General features: G+C 35.2%; 1 pseudogene; it reads left to right on the forward strand.

Annotated features, from left to right (window-relative positions):
• The first annotated feature begins 7,304 nt into the window (after window positions 1-7,304).
• Window positions 7,305-8,420, forward strand: LOC149793747 (fibrinogen C domain-containing protein 1-B pseudogene; annotated as a pseudogene).
• Window positions 8,421-12,890: the final 4,470 nt, after the last annotated feature.

Raw genomic sequence — 12,890 nt, forward strand, 5'->3', positions numbered from 1 at the left:
GCAAAAGATACAATGCAAAAATCATAGAGCTATTTCAAAATATTGTTTTTTTTCATTTTGCATAACACTCTTGTTTGCTTTTAACAACTAATGTTTTCAAATTCTCCCGTTTTTACTTATAATGTAATACTTTTTCCGTGTTGTATTCTATTTTGAATATCTCTTTTTCCTTTCTGTCGCCTTTGATTGCATTAAAGCTAGTACTTAATGCATACGTCTGTTAACCACTTGTGTCTTGAGTGAACCTTTATCTACTATAAACCTTCCTTACAAATCATTTAAATGTTTTTGACAACACGGGAGAATTTTGGGTTTAATAAAGTCGGGTACAAAAAATGAGTTTTTAATCTGCATTTTCTAGATATTCCAGATTATTTGGTATCATTGTAGAGCTACATGTGTCTACCTTTCTATAATACCACCCACTGTAGTGTATCATTCTACTGTTGTTTATTTCGTCAATACTATCATGCACCAGGCTGATTTCAAGACACAACATCCCAATCATTTGCACACGGCTTAGACTGCCTAGTTTATGTTTCGTGCTATTCTTTGAATCTAGCATCTTAAATCGTTTGGATTTCATCAATCCAGTCTAAAACGAATGGACAGTTTGCATGTCAATTTCATATATCTTACCATGAATTAATTCACTTCTATTTCTTTAACTGTTCTATTTCTCTTCTAAGTCTCTTCTTCTGCTGCCTGGGAACTGTGCTGTTGTCGGTGTTTGCTACGATATTGATTGTTCCAGGCCAGTAATGTATATGCTGAAATCATTCATCTTTTCCCATAACTTGATTCTTTTGTTCAAGTTGAGATTAAAAGGGTCAGAATTTTCCGACATTTTGGAATCTTTTTTTAAAAAAATTTTCTTCCACAGGAACATATGTCTTTGTTAATCTTCGATTCCAATTGTTATATATCATCGAAGGTAAAACGAATCTTCTGATGATTGTCTTGTCTATCCAATGACTTGTAAAGTAGTAGATACAGTTCTGAATTTCTATCTAGACACATCAACAGCTTTAAAATTTGTTCTGCTCTGGTGGATCTCTTTCTACAACCATGGAATTTTGGAGGCTTCTCTTGTCATTGTATTAAATAATGATTGTCAGTAATCTATTGTCCACTTGTTCCCTTCATCTCTTGATGTCTTTTAAATCGTTCACTCTAAACTTGCAGTAAGTGCAGTAATGAAGTAGTAAATTCAAGGGCATGGTCTTTTGGGGGGTATTTGTTATTGCAGTTGAAATTGAAGTAATCATGTTGTAAGGTAAAGGACGAACTGATTTATTTCTTTATTATACCCTAAGAAATACGGAATGTGGTTCTCTTTTAAGGTATATTAAATTGTGGTGACTTTGCTTTGTTTATGATACAGTAGTGAGGAAGGTAGTCAGCTATTATTTGTGCGGCTTTGCTGGGTAGGATGTGGCTGGATTGGGCTATTTTTAAAATATATAAATTGACTCATTTGGGTAATGTGTAGTAGAATTAAGCAAATAGAAAAAATAACCGGCCTGTGTTTTCATTGTATCATTTATGATTCTAATAATTAAGTTGCTCCATGTTTATTTCTAGCACGGTGATCATCGTAGTTACTTTAGATTTACAAAATTTATACCACTCAAACAATTGCTTCCAAATAAGTTTTATACTCTAGATAGCAGAAATAAAATAATCATTTGCACACTAGTTTCCTCCAGAATCAACTGTAATTAAATCCTATGTAAATTTATATACTACAGTTATGCCTACAGTGACGAAACTATTCATTTCAGCAACATCATTGTCACTTTGTCCTACGTTTGATAATAAAACATCTTTCAACATTTAACTTATTTGATTACCTTACATAACATTTCTATGACAACAGGACCTGTAACGAGAACTCTCCATGAAATAGATGTAGACCAACGTTATATTCCAAATAACGACACACGCACACGACCGAGGTGGCCTTAGTGTTTACTATTATTTCGACACTCACCCCGCCAAGAAAAATTAAAACGCAATCCCCCCATGCACTTTTGATATTTTTCTCAGAGCGAGGTAGTTTAAACCAACGAGGTTCCCAAAAGTTCACAATTTCTGCATAGGCAGATGATGAAATCTGAATAACAGAGCGAAACGTACTTTTTTATTTGGCATGTGCAAAAGAGCACATAGCCAATATAATACATGATTCATACACAATGCACTGTTGCATAGATGCCTGAATATATCAATCAATAATGGCTAAACAAATGTGCGCATAAATCCTCGGAGATGGACAGACAGACAGAAATAGAACTCTACAGCGAGAAAAGATAATCTAAGTTGGAATGCATTATCAGCATATTTACCTAGGTATTTTAGAGTTCTTAAATCTTCATTTTTGTGTAATTGAAGTAATTGGTACATACTTGGTTTCTGCCAGTAATAAGGATCCAAATAAATTAAAATAAATATGTATTTTAGTCTTGGTTACAAAACAATAAAAGGCAAGATATATGGACTGACTTAGGATATTACCAGATCTCCAAGACCGTGAAGTCAATAAAATAGTTCTCACACTGGAAAACCAGTTATTACAATTCTTTCTTTTAAAATCTGTAAGCATTAATTGTTATATTTTTTAACAATTTAATTATTTGTGTTTAGCATTCTGAACCAATGCTTAATGATACGCACATATATATTTAATTAAAGAGTATGGGGGCCAAACTATCCATTTTCAAGCATATTGTTGGCAGGATGTATAACATCTAGTATCTACATGCATTATTTTCTATGTACCCGTCATATACTATCTGTTTTCTAAACCACCAAATATCACAGCCATAAGACAATATTGGAGATGCGAATTAATCAAATAAATAAACCATTATATTTACCAGACATTCTAGAATGTTAGTATTATTCAGAAGTAATGTGGCGCACACCTCTGCTCATGCAAAGTCTGACTGTATGCCCTGAAGTCGGAGAGGCATTGATCATTAATCAAAATGTAATAACAAAACCAGTGGCTTCAAGTTAGTGATCATTTACTGTGATAGTACTGTTGACGTGTCACATATACAAAAACCACTCACTTCGTATCAATCAAATCAGTTGCTACAGCTCTGTAAACTAAATCGACTTAAAAATCATGTAATGATCTCATTTCCTTTACAATTTGAACAGTAACTTTGTATTGGGGACTTTTATTTATCGCTAATCACCTACCGTTGCTTAATTGTCAAACAACCACATAGATACTGTTCGTGTCAGCAATGTATTCCATATCAGAGTGAGCTATATATAAAACTATATTATTCTTGCTGTACAAGCAATAGCTAATTTTATGTAACCAATGAAATATGTAGAAAGTCTTTTATGCAGTCAGCTATGGGATCCTATGACTAATTTCGGTTGCCCAGAAAAATTCATCGTGATAGTTTGGTAATTCCATCATGGCATGCACGCTCATGTCATAGACGAGGAATAGTCATCTGAATCATTCCATGTCACCAATGGAGTCAAGCAAGGTTGTGTGTTGGCCCCAATCCTCCTGAGTATGATGTTCTCTGCTATGCTTACTTACGCTTCCCGTGACCATGACACTGGGATTGTATCCGATACCACACTGATGGCAAGATCTTGAATCTATGGAGAGTTCAAGCGAAGACTAAGACATAAAATTACTGTTCGTGGTCAACTATTTGCCGTCGACTGTTACCTGAATGCCTGATCTGAGTCTTTGGATCCTTTGTGTCAGCTTGTAATAATTGCAATTATTATATTGTTTGGTTTGTGCTGTGAGTGATGCAGACGTAAACTAATAAGGGAAGGTGGTGGTTTTATGTTACAGTCCTAATCAATGATAAAACCAACACCAGAATTGCTAAAGCAAGTGTGGGCTTTTGGAGACTACGAGCAAACGTGTGGGAGAGAATTCAACAAATAAGTTGAAGGTCTACAAAGCCGCTGTGTTGCCAGTCCTGTTATATGTTTGCTAAAACGCTATGTTAAGAAGCTTAATCATTTTCACATTGGCTGCTGAGGAAACCGATTAGGATAAGATGTCCGAACATGGTTTCAGACACTGAGCTTCTCACAAGGGCAAACATTCCAAGTATTCACATTCTGCTGATGACATCACAGTAAAGACTGGCAGGACCCGTCGCCAGTATGTTAGGATGTCAGAAGAGCGACTACTTAAGAAGCATTTCTACGTTGAGCTGAAGGAGGGGAAGTGATCTCAGGGTTGACAAAAGAAACGCTTCATAGATGCCGTCAAGACATCCTTGAAGCACTTCATCTATGACCAATAGCCTTGGGATGATCTCGCACAGGATCCCTCCCCTGGCGCAGTTTCATCCTTATTGGTGCTAAGGACTTTGAACAGATGACAATCGAAGTGTCATGAAAGAAGCGCGAGCAACGTAAATCTCAGAACTGCAGCACGTCCTGCATTGATCAATCTATCCCAACCTGCACATGCTTCCAAGTGTGACACAGTCTGTAAATAGCACACATTGACCTGATCTCACGTATTCACAGACTTCTAACCAGTTACTGATATCTTAGTCATCTTCGAACTCAGAGGATGCACAACAAGTTAACTTATAAAAAAGGAAATGTATAACTTACCACTGCACATGAAAACTGCAAATAAGCATACATGACTCGTGATTAATACTTTAGAAGTAATAATTGGCCTCGCAACCATTTGTAAAAGCGACCTGAATTGAAAACAATAAGGTTAATTGTTTTCTTTCACTATATTCAGCACAACGTACTCTTGGGATAATACAGGAATTTTCCATTCAGTAATACACTTTGATACAAATTAATTTTGATCTAGGTTTGTCTTGGCATAAAGGTGCTTGAAGGCTAGTTCTATCACACAATCGTAACTTAATACATGTTGTTCAAACTGTGGACGGCATCAAATCGTCACTATATCGTGCATTTAAAAAATGTGTTCAATCTTTATTTGTAGCTTCTCCTTGGAATCTTTTCTTTTTTGTTCCTCCTTAAATTTCAGAATAAGCCATAGATTTTGATGTCTAACAAATCAACATTCCTGCAATAAAAAGAAAGGCTTTTAAGGGAAGGTATGCAATCCATAAGCCCTCAGCAAGACAAGAAGTGAACACTTAAGATATTGTAAAAGATTTCTTTAAACGGACAAAGTAACATAATATTATTGTGACGTTCTAGAATCCGTGTTAATTTAGATCAAACATTCTGAAATGGTGTAGTGTTGAGGAATATGGAAAAGCAGTATTACACGGAAGAAAAGTCCATATCATATGTGGTTATAAAAACATGGGACTAAACTTCTCTCGTACACTTATTTGGAAAAAAGTAAAGGAAGAATACCCATCACACGCAAAGTGTCTACAAACATGGATTATTGTGTACAATACACTAGGCATATTTGAGCTGTTATTAATAGATCGCATTCGTATTAATAGATGCCGCTGATATTTGGCTACAATATTCATAAGCAATTGAAAACGTAAATGGTAAGAGTTTTACTAGGTATGGAATCTTCCTAGAAAACATGCATACTCCCTGCTGCCACAAGGAGAATACTGACCAAGTACGTCTGTATTTTACCTATTACTGTAAATTAATACTGGATTATGCTGGATGGTAACTGATATCCATGGCAATGCTATGAACACTGAAAATAACTCGATGAACCAGGTAAGTGAAAATGTGTTACAAATTTTAATAGCATACACTTCCCATATGGTTTGGGTTATAATAGGTACGTATAGGCTGTAGGTGATGACAAAGTTGTCCTATTTTACCTATTACTGTAAATGTAGTATTTACCATCTGAAAATATCATAAAGACAATTTAATGCAGAAATGGAATCCAACCGTAATCAAATCACATAAAGCATCCCACTACGGTTGCATTACACGTACCCATTGAGTAACCAACGCATCTATTACTGGCTTTAGAGTGGCGTATATATCGAGCTGTGTGTGCGTGTGAGTGTGAAACAGAAGGCAAATATTATGTTTCACAATGCCCATTTTATTCAGATCGTGAAAACAGATTCTCCACAGGGATTTTCTCAAACGAATTCAGGCGTAATATCTCAACTTGCACCATATGTCATTTCAGCATCCCATAGAAGAGCTTAAATGGAAATATCATTCACTAATTAGTACTTTTCACACCATATTTCTTTCACCCGTATGCGATATATATTTGATATTTTTCCAATGTCGTCATGAAAAGTATTTCTACTATGGATTCTTACTTTTTCGCTTTTTTCATTTCACTGTTACATTTGTGATTGTTGAACCATTGTTATGTAGGTGTATGTTTATGCTCCACATTTCCAAATATCCCTTTTCATGGACATTGCAATAGATAGCATCTGCAGCAGTAGGTATATAATAGAAATATTAGCAGCCGGTATCATTGTCATTGATAACTTGTTTTCACTTCTAGCGAATGGAGAGCAAAGTGACCATTATTTTTCTTTGGTTTTCAACGATTGCAATATCTCAATCACAATGCATGTCAAAAATGATGTATACGAGATAAAACTATAAGAGTGTTTACCAGCAGCAGAAGGAGCTTTTCACTATTCACGTTTCGTTTTGACTATATTATTAACCCAAAGTTGATGATACTAAATGTCCAAATAAGGCAGAAAAGAATAAGGCGACAGGTTGTATTTCAAAACCTTGTTGATATTATTTTTCTCCATTATTTATCTTATAACACTAAAAAGCTGCCGCTTGTGAAGTTCACAGACTCTCTCCAAGTTTCATATTTCACTCCAAATCTAATGTATTTAAATACGAGTAATTTAGTACGGAACGTAATATTATATAGCAAACAAAATGTCATCCAAAGTATTTTAGGAAGACCAAGAGATAGCACAGATAGCTCTGTAGGTTTCGGTTCTACGAAAGTATGAAATTATTAGTTATGGTGTACTAGGTTTTAGCTGCAGTGCTTAGTTATGTTATTTTTGTATGCCAGAACTTAATTTCCTATTTTAGGATCACTATATTTGTAGTGAGGTTAATTTGTACAACTCACTGAGTTAGTTGGGCTGCAATTCGCGACATTGGAGAAAAAATACTTTCTCCTCTAGAAAAATAATTATATTTTATGCTGACAAAGTCTATTCGGATGAATTTATAGTGGATTGTTTACATCCGTCTTATCATTCTTACCCAATGAAATCAATGCCTCGAACTGGATAATTATTATTCAAGCAACACCCCCTTTTTGTGTATTCCCACTTATGTATCTAATAAATATGGACAGCCCTCTTAAACATTTCCACATCCAGCTATACGCTAGAAAATCCTTAACTGAGAATGTTTTGTTCAGTGTTTTTTACCGTGACAATGGTTCGCTTATTCTTCGCTTTCCTGACGTTCTCTGAATTGCTTACAAGCGGACATCCTCAAATTAATTGTGGAAACGTCACTTCATCTATATGCCAAAATGTCCGTTTTGGAAAACCAATTGACTGCCAGGACATTTACCAAATGGGTTTTACAAAGACTGGAGGCTACATTATTTATCCCAAAGGACATCCTAATGGTATCTACGTTCGATGTGACATGCGTACAGCCGGTGGAAGATGGACTGTCATTCAGAGAAGAATCAGCGGAGATGTTGATTTCTTTCGTGAGTGGATTGATTATAAAGAGGGTTTTGGTGATCCAAATGGAAACATGTGGCTCGGAAATGACAATATACATGACCTCACGGCTCAGGCCGATTACCAGCTGCATATAAACTTGGCTGTTTCAAATACAAGTACCAGCTTTGCCATGTATGATACTTTCTCGGTTGGACACGAAAGTAGTGGATATCTTCTCATCGTAAAAGGCTACAGTGGAACAGCAGGCGAGTCTTTCTATGCTCATTCTGGTATGAAATTTAGCACCAAGGATTGGGACAACGACAAAGCCAATTCAACAAATTGTGCCAGTAGCTATAAAGGCGGTTGGTGGTACAATAATTGCCATCATTCAAACTTAAATGGAATCTACGGATCCACCAATCCTGCAGAAGGAATAAATTGGCATGCATATGCCGGACATCATACATCCATGATATATGCAGACATGAAAATAAGGAGAAAAATTTCACAGTAAGAGTGATACAAAAGTATTAAGATATCGCGGGAATAAAAAATATTTGTACAAATAGGGTAAAGCAGCTTGAAGTATGTCCATATAGATTGATGTTATTTGAAACTTTCGCAGCACCCCGCTTTAGTCATATGAATATTCCTTCTTCATAAAGGGACGCAGGTATAATTAATTTGTAGAACCATTTAAATTTGCTGTCCCTATTGCATTTGAAACGGATGCAGTTGTAATTCCTTTGTTTTGTCTGAATGGAGATAGTTTAAAATTAATAAGTATATTTTATTGAAAGTATGATTCTACATTTTCATTTTGTTTGCTTTTTTTATTATTATTCGCAATTTGTACTTACAAAATTTTGATGTTAATTGCAAAACATATAATATGCGCTACATATACGGGTGCAAATAACATCCTCGTTCCCTCCACTCCCATACCGACCTAACGGATTGATCAAATGTTATAGAAATGTTTGGCATATTTATATATCTATGTCAATTGGCAACAAAATTCCCTGTTCTATTAATGTATTTACACATTGATGAACATGTGCAATCGTCAATCCACGATCTGAATCAGAATAATATATAAATATCCCGATTTCAACAAGCACCTTGCTTAACATCTCAGTTAACAATAGTGTTATGTATTGTAAAAAGTGGCAATATATTACATTTTAAGGAATGATAAAATATAATATTCATCCGTATGTAGTGCTGCATAAGTGTGGTTTTCAAACATAGTTTCGTACAAACAAAGAAACATGAGCAGCTTACGTTCTTTTCTTGGGGAATGGTTGCTGTTTTTAAACTCCTAAGAGTTTTTAAAGGACAATTAAAAGGACTTAGGAGACAATTCTTTCCCATGCTAGTCAAACCTTTGGGTTGATGTCCTTGATTCATTCAGAGTCCGTGACCTTAAATTGTGACGTCACAGAAAGTTACTATATTAGGTAAAATCAGACCCAAATGACTCTTTAGCATACTCGAGTGCATTGCTAACTAGGAAAATCCACGAAGAATACACAAGATACAAAAATTTTCATTTTCATCATTTTTCCGAAAATAAATTCATTGCTTTAAAATTATGAAAGAAGACAAATAAAATAAAAAGGTACACAAAATCTGAAAAGTATAAAATCCAGAAATAATTTTAAGTACCGGAACATTTACAACGATACTAAACTGCAGTCCAGTATACAACATTGATCGTCTTTCTCAGTTAATCAAGAAGTTCAAGGTTATAAGTTTCACACAAGACAAATATTTTAATATACCTTGCGCAGATTCCGTATTTAAATCTCCGAAATTCCTGAAGTTTCATGAACTTTAATATCACTGGCTTGGCTCTTGCAAACTTTCCCATTTGCTATATAAACATTTTGTTGCATTGACACAGTAATCGTATTTGTTTTGGTTTTATCTTTTGTAGCAAACAAGTGTTCTTGCATGGCGATTGACCCACATCATGTAGAACGCCCCAACTGCTTTCACGGTAGCCATATAAACCTTTGTTGCATTAACACAGTAATCGTATTCGTTGCTGTTTAATTTTCGGTTGCAAAGAAAAGTTATTGCAGAGTAATTTATCCAATATCATGTAGAACAAACCAATCGTGATTTTTACTTATTTTCCTAAATTTGTCTCCAGGCACAGTGATATATGACGCATCATCGGCACGTACTGATCACACTGAGAATCGATTTCAGGGTTATTCTCATCTGGCATTAACTTATATCTGATCCTCTTGTTAATCAATGATTGTACTCTACACCACAATTAGCCCTCTAAGTGGTTAGTATATACGTTATCAGCCCGAGAACAATATTCTCGATCAAAGTTATTGATGTAAGAGTTAGAATTTTCACAAAAGCATAGTTCGCTTGTCAGGACCTGTCTCGCCTAAAGAGGTTCTAATATTTGCTACCGATAGAACTTCTATCTATTGAAGATACAAGTAAAGAAAAACTAATTTTGAACTTCCATAGGAAACAAAAATATCTAAAACATATATTTGCTGCATCGGGGTTTTCAGATTCAAACAAAGGGAGCAGATATGTATAAGTATTGATTTCACAAAGAACGATATTTTAAGAGAATATGTTACATTGACAATTAGGATATTTGGCTTGGATCGGTGTTTCATACATGTATATGCATTTCAATTGGAAGTCACGTTATGATCCTTCATACCCTAAGTACAATTTGGTATTATTATTTTTTTTTATCAAGTAGGCGTAAAGTATCACTGGAGACCTGTAATAAAAGTCTATATTATAAACAAAATGCTTTATTACGAAATTTTGTTCTAGATCAGTAATCGATCTGTAGGAGGAGGAATATAGTTCAGAGAACCAAGGCCCTTCTAATAATCTATTCAGTCATGAAAGAACTCAGCATCACTGTTGACGCTTCTTATGAAAGAATATCCGTCCTCCACCAGTAGTATCGATGTCACAGCTAGCGTAGATCCTGTTACGATCCCCGTTGGATAAATGATGTAGACGCCTATCCTATCAGTCTTCTGTTTTTCTAAGCAGACATTGTGCAGTGTAGGAATGGCTCTTTTTGGTTCTGCCAGTCTTAGCAGTTTCACATGCAAGGACAATAGTTTTGTGAATTTCTGCTCTGAAACAATGCTGCTAACAACCGGTTTGAGAGGACAAAGCTGTTTCCTTGTTTCAGTGAATATGACAATGATACGGAATGACCATTCTAGTCGATACTTGAATAGAGTTATTAATCCAAGGCAATATGTATGTTTTATTCTGTTTGATGTTCATCACAGTTTTCCGACTATGTTAAGGATAGCGGTAAATTGCCTTACTCCAGTAAGATTAGTTTCTTTTTAAAATGAAAGAAACTCATTAAATAATTATAAACATAAAATAAGAGGGTTCTGACATTCAGTTATATTTGCACTGTCTAATTAGCTGTAGCTGTAAGGTCGTTAGAGTAGCCATCTACAACGATATTTACCACCTTCTTGTCGTATAATGACGTTCGTTCAGACAAGTAACTTCAGTTCATCAGTCTATCAACACCACTAATTATGCATCAACATACCTTAATAATTCTCTCAAAGACGCATACATTCTTTTATGTGGTTGAGCTTATATCACTTGATGACGTACTGTTGCTATTACTCTTGGAATGGAAGCTTTTAGACCTTACGGCATGTCAATGACCGCTGAGTACAAGGAAGGGACTGTTATTTTTCTCGATTGAATTATGGCAAGTGTTCAAGAGTCCAATGATTATATAATTTACAAATCTATCTAGCTAGCTATTTACCCAGGTTTATTTTTGTCTTTGCTTTGAGCGATTTCATTATTTTGGTTGGAAAACACATCGAATGTTTTTAAGTGTGATGGTCGTTAATTTCATATGAAGGACACCATCTTTTGCTTGTTTTAGAAAGGTACTCTGAAAGCTCGACGCACAGGGTCTCTTAAAATAAAGATCGAGTATAAATGTTATAAAGATCGTCTTCTTAATTGTATTCACATCAAAATTCTTCTTTGTGTACAAAATTAAAGCACGTATCATTTGAATGGGGGAAGTGTATCATCTCTTTTATACGCATTTCATATGCTTAGCATTTACATGAACAGCCACGAATAACAATATTCTGTCTATTTCTCAATCGAACTTGGTAATATATTGCTGGTTAAATAAATAGCGCAGTGCCCATGCGATTGTTTCACAATCAAACTAAGTAAGGAGATTAGAAACTTGTAAAACCCCTCAAGACAATCTTTTTTTTACTCTAAAGGTGATGAGGTTATTACAAAAAAAATCATTTAGCTCGAAGACTTACGGCCGTTGATTTGATTGATACTAAGTTTGTGTTATCTGTATATCTGTCACGTCTACATTACTATTACAGGAACAAATAATTACGAACTTAAGGCTACGTTTTGTACTGATTGATTTTAAAAATCTTTAATGAATATCCGACTTCGTTTCTTGTTTGAACTTTGATCAAAAAATCGTTAGAAAACGTTAAAGGCCCCTGAATATCTATCCCTACATAAATATCGTGACACAATATAGTCTGTACATCAAACAAGGGGTATAGTCAGAAATAGCAAGAACATGGTCGTGTCCCACAGTTGTTCAGAATTTACCATCAGCGCATGTGACATTTTGGAAACCTTCCTGGTTGTGATCTGCTTGTTCAGTGACCAGTTCAGTTCAGCCCCTTCTGAAGTGACCAATATCAGAAGTATAATGGAGATGCCATTACTTTTACGTGGATGGGGTGAATGTGTCAAAATAAAAGAAAAGGTTCGTTTGAGCTCAATGAATTGACGTCAGCAATAGCAGAATTGGAGACAGTGCTGGTGATTTGTATACCGTCACTAGCACTGGGCAAGTGTCTGAATAAAACAAAATATTTTGTTTGAGGCTTATTATAAGCTAGCATTGAATTACACTTAGACATATTTATCTGCATTCTTTTACTTTTAGATGTTAACTGTTCATCATGAATATACTTCAAAGAGAACACAGACATTGAGCCCCGGCTTAAGATCCGACGAATGGTCTTGATCTACATCGCTCAAAATAGCATAAGTTTATGTAACAATTATCTCGAACATGAAACGTCAGCACGTCTTATTTCCTACTGCAGGTAGATGTGTACGCATAGCTCAAAAATGAGACACTAATAATGTCAACAGCCTGTAAATGTTTATGTGTACGTGTGGATGTGTTAGTGTCATTGTTGAGAATAAAGCGTTGGTCTCCACAAGTAGTTTCATAATGAACACGTT

Source organism: Sinohyriopsis cumingii, chromosome 8, assembly GCF_028554795.1.
Source record: "Sinohyriopsis cumingii isolate HCF-2022 chromosome 8, ASM2855479v2, whole genome shotgun sequence".
In the NCBI taxonomy this organism is placed as follows: domain Eukaryota; kingdom Metazoa; phylum Mollusca; class Bivalvia; order Unionida; family Unionidae; genus Sinohyriopsis; species Sinohyriopsis cumingii.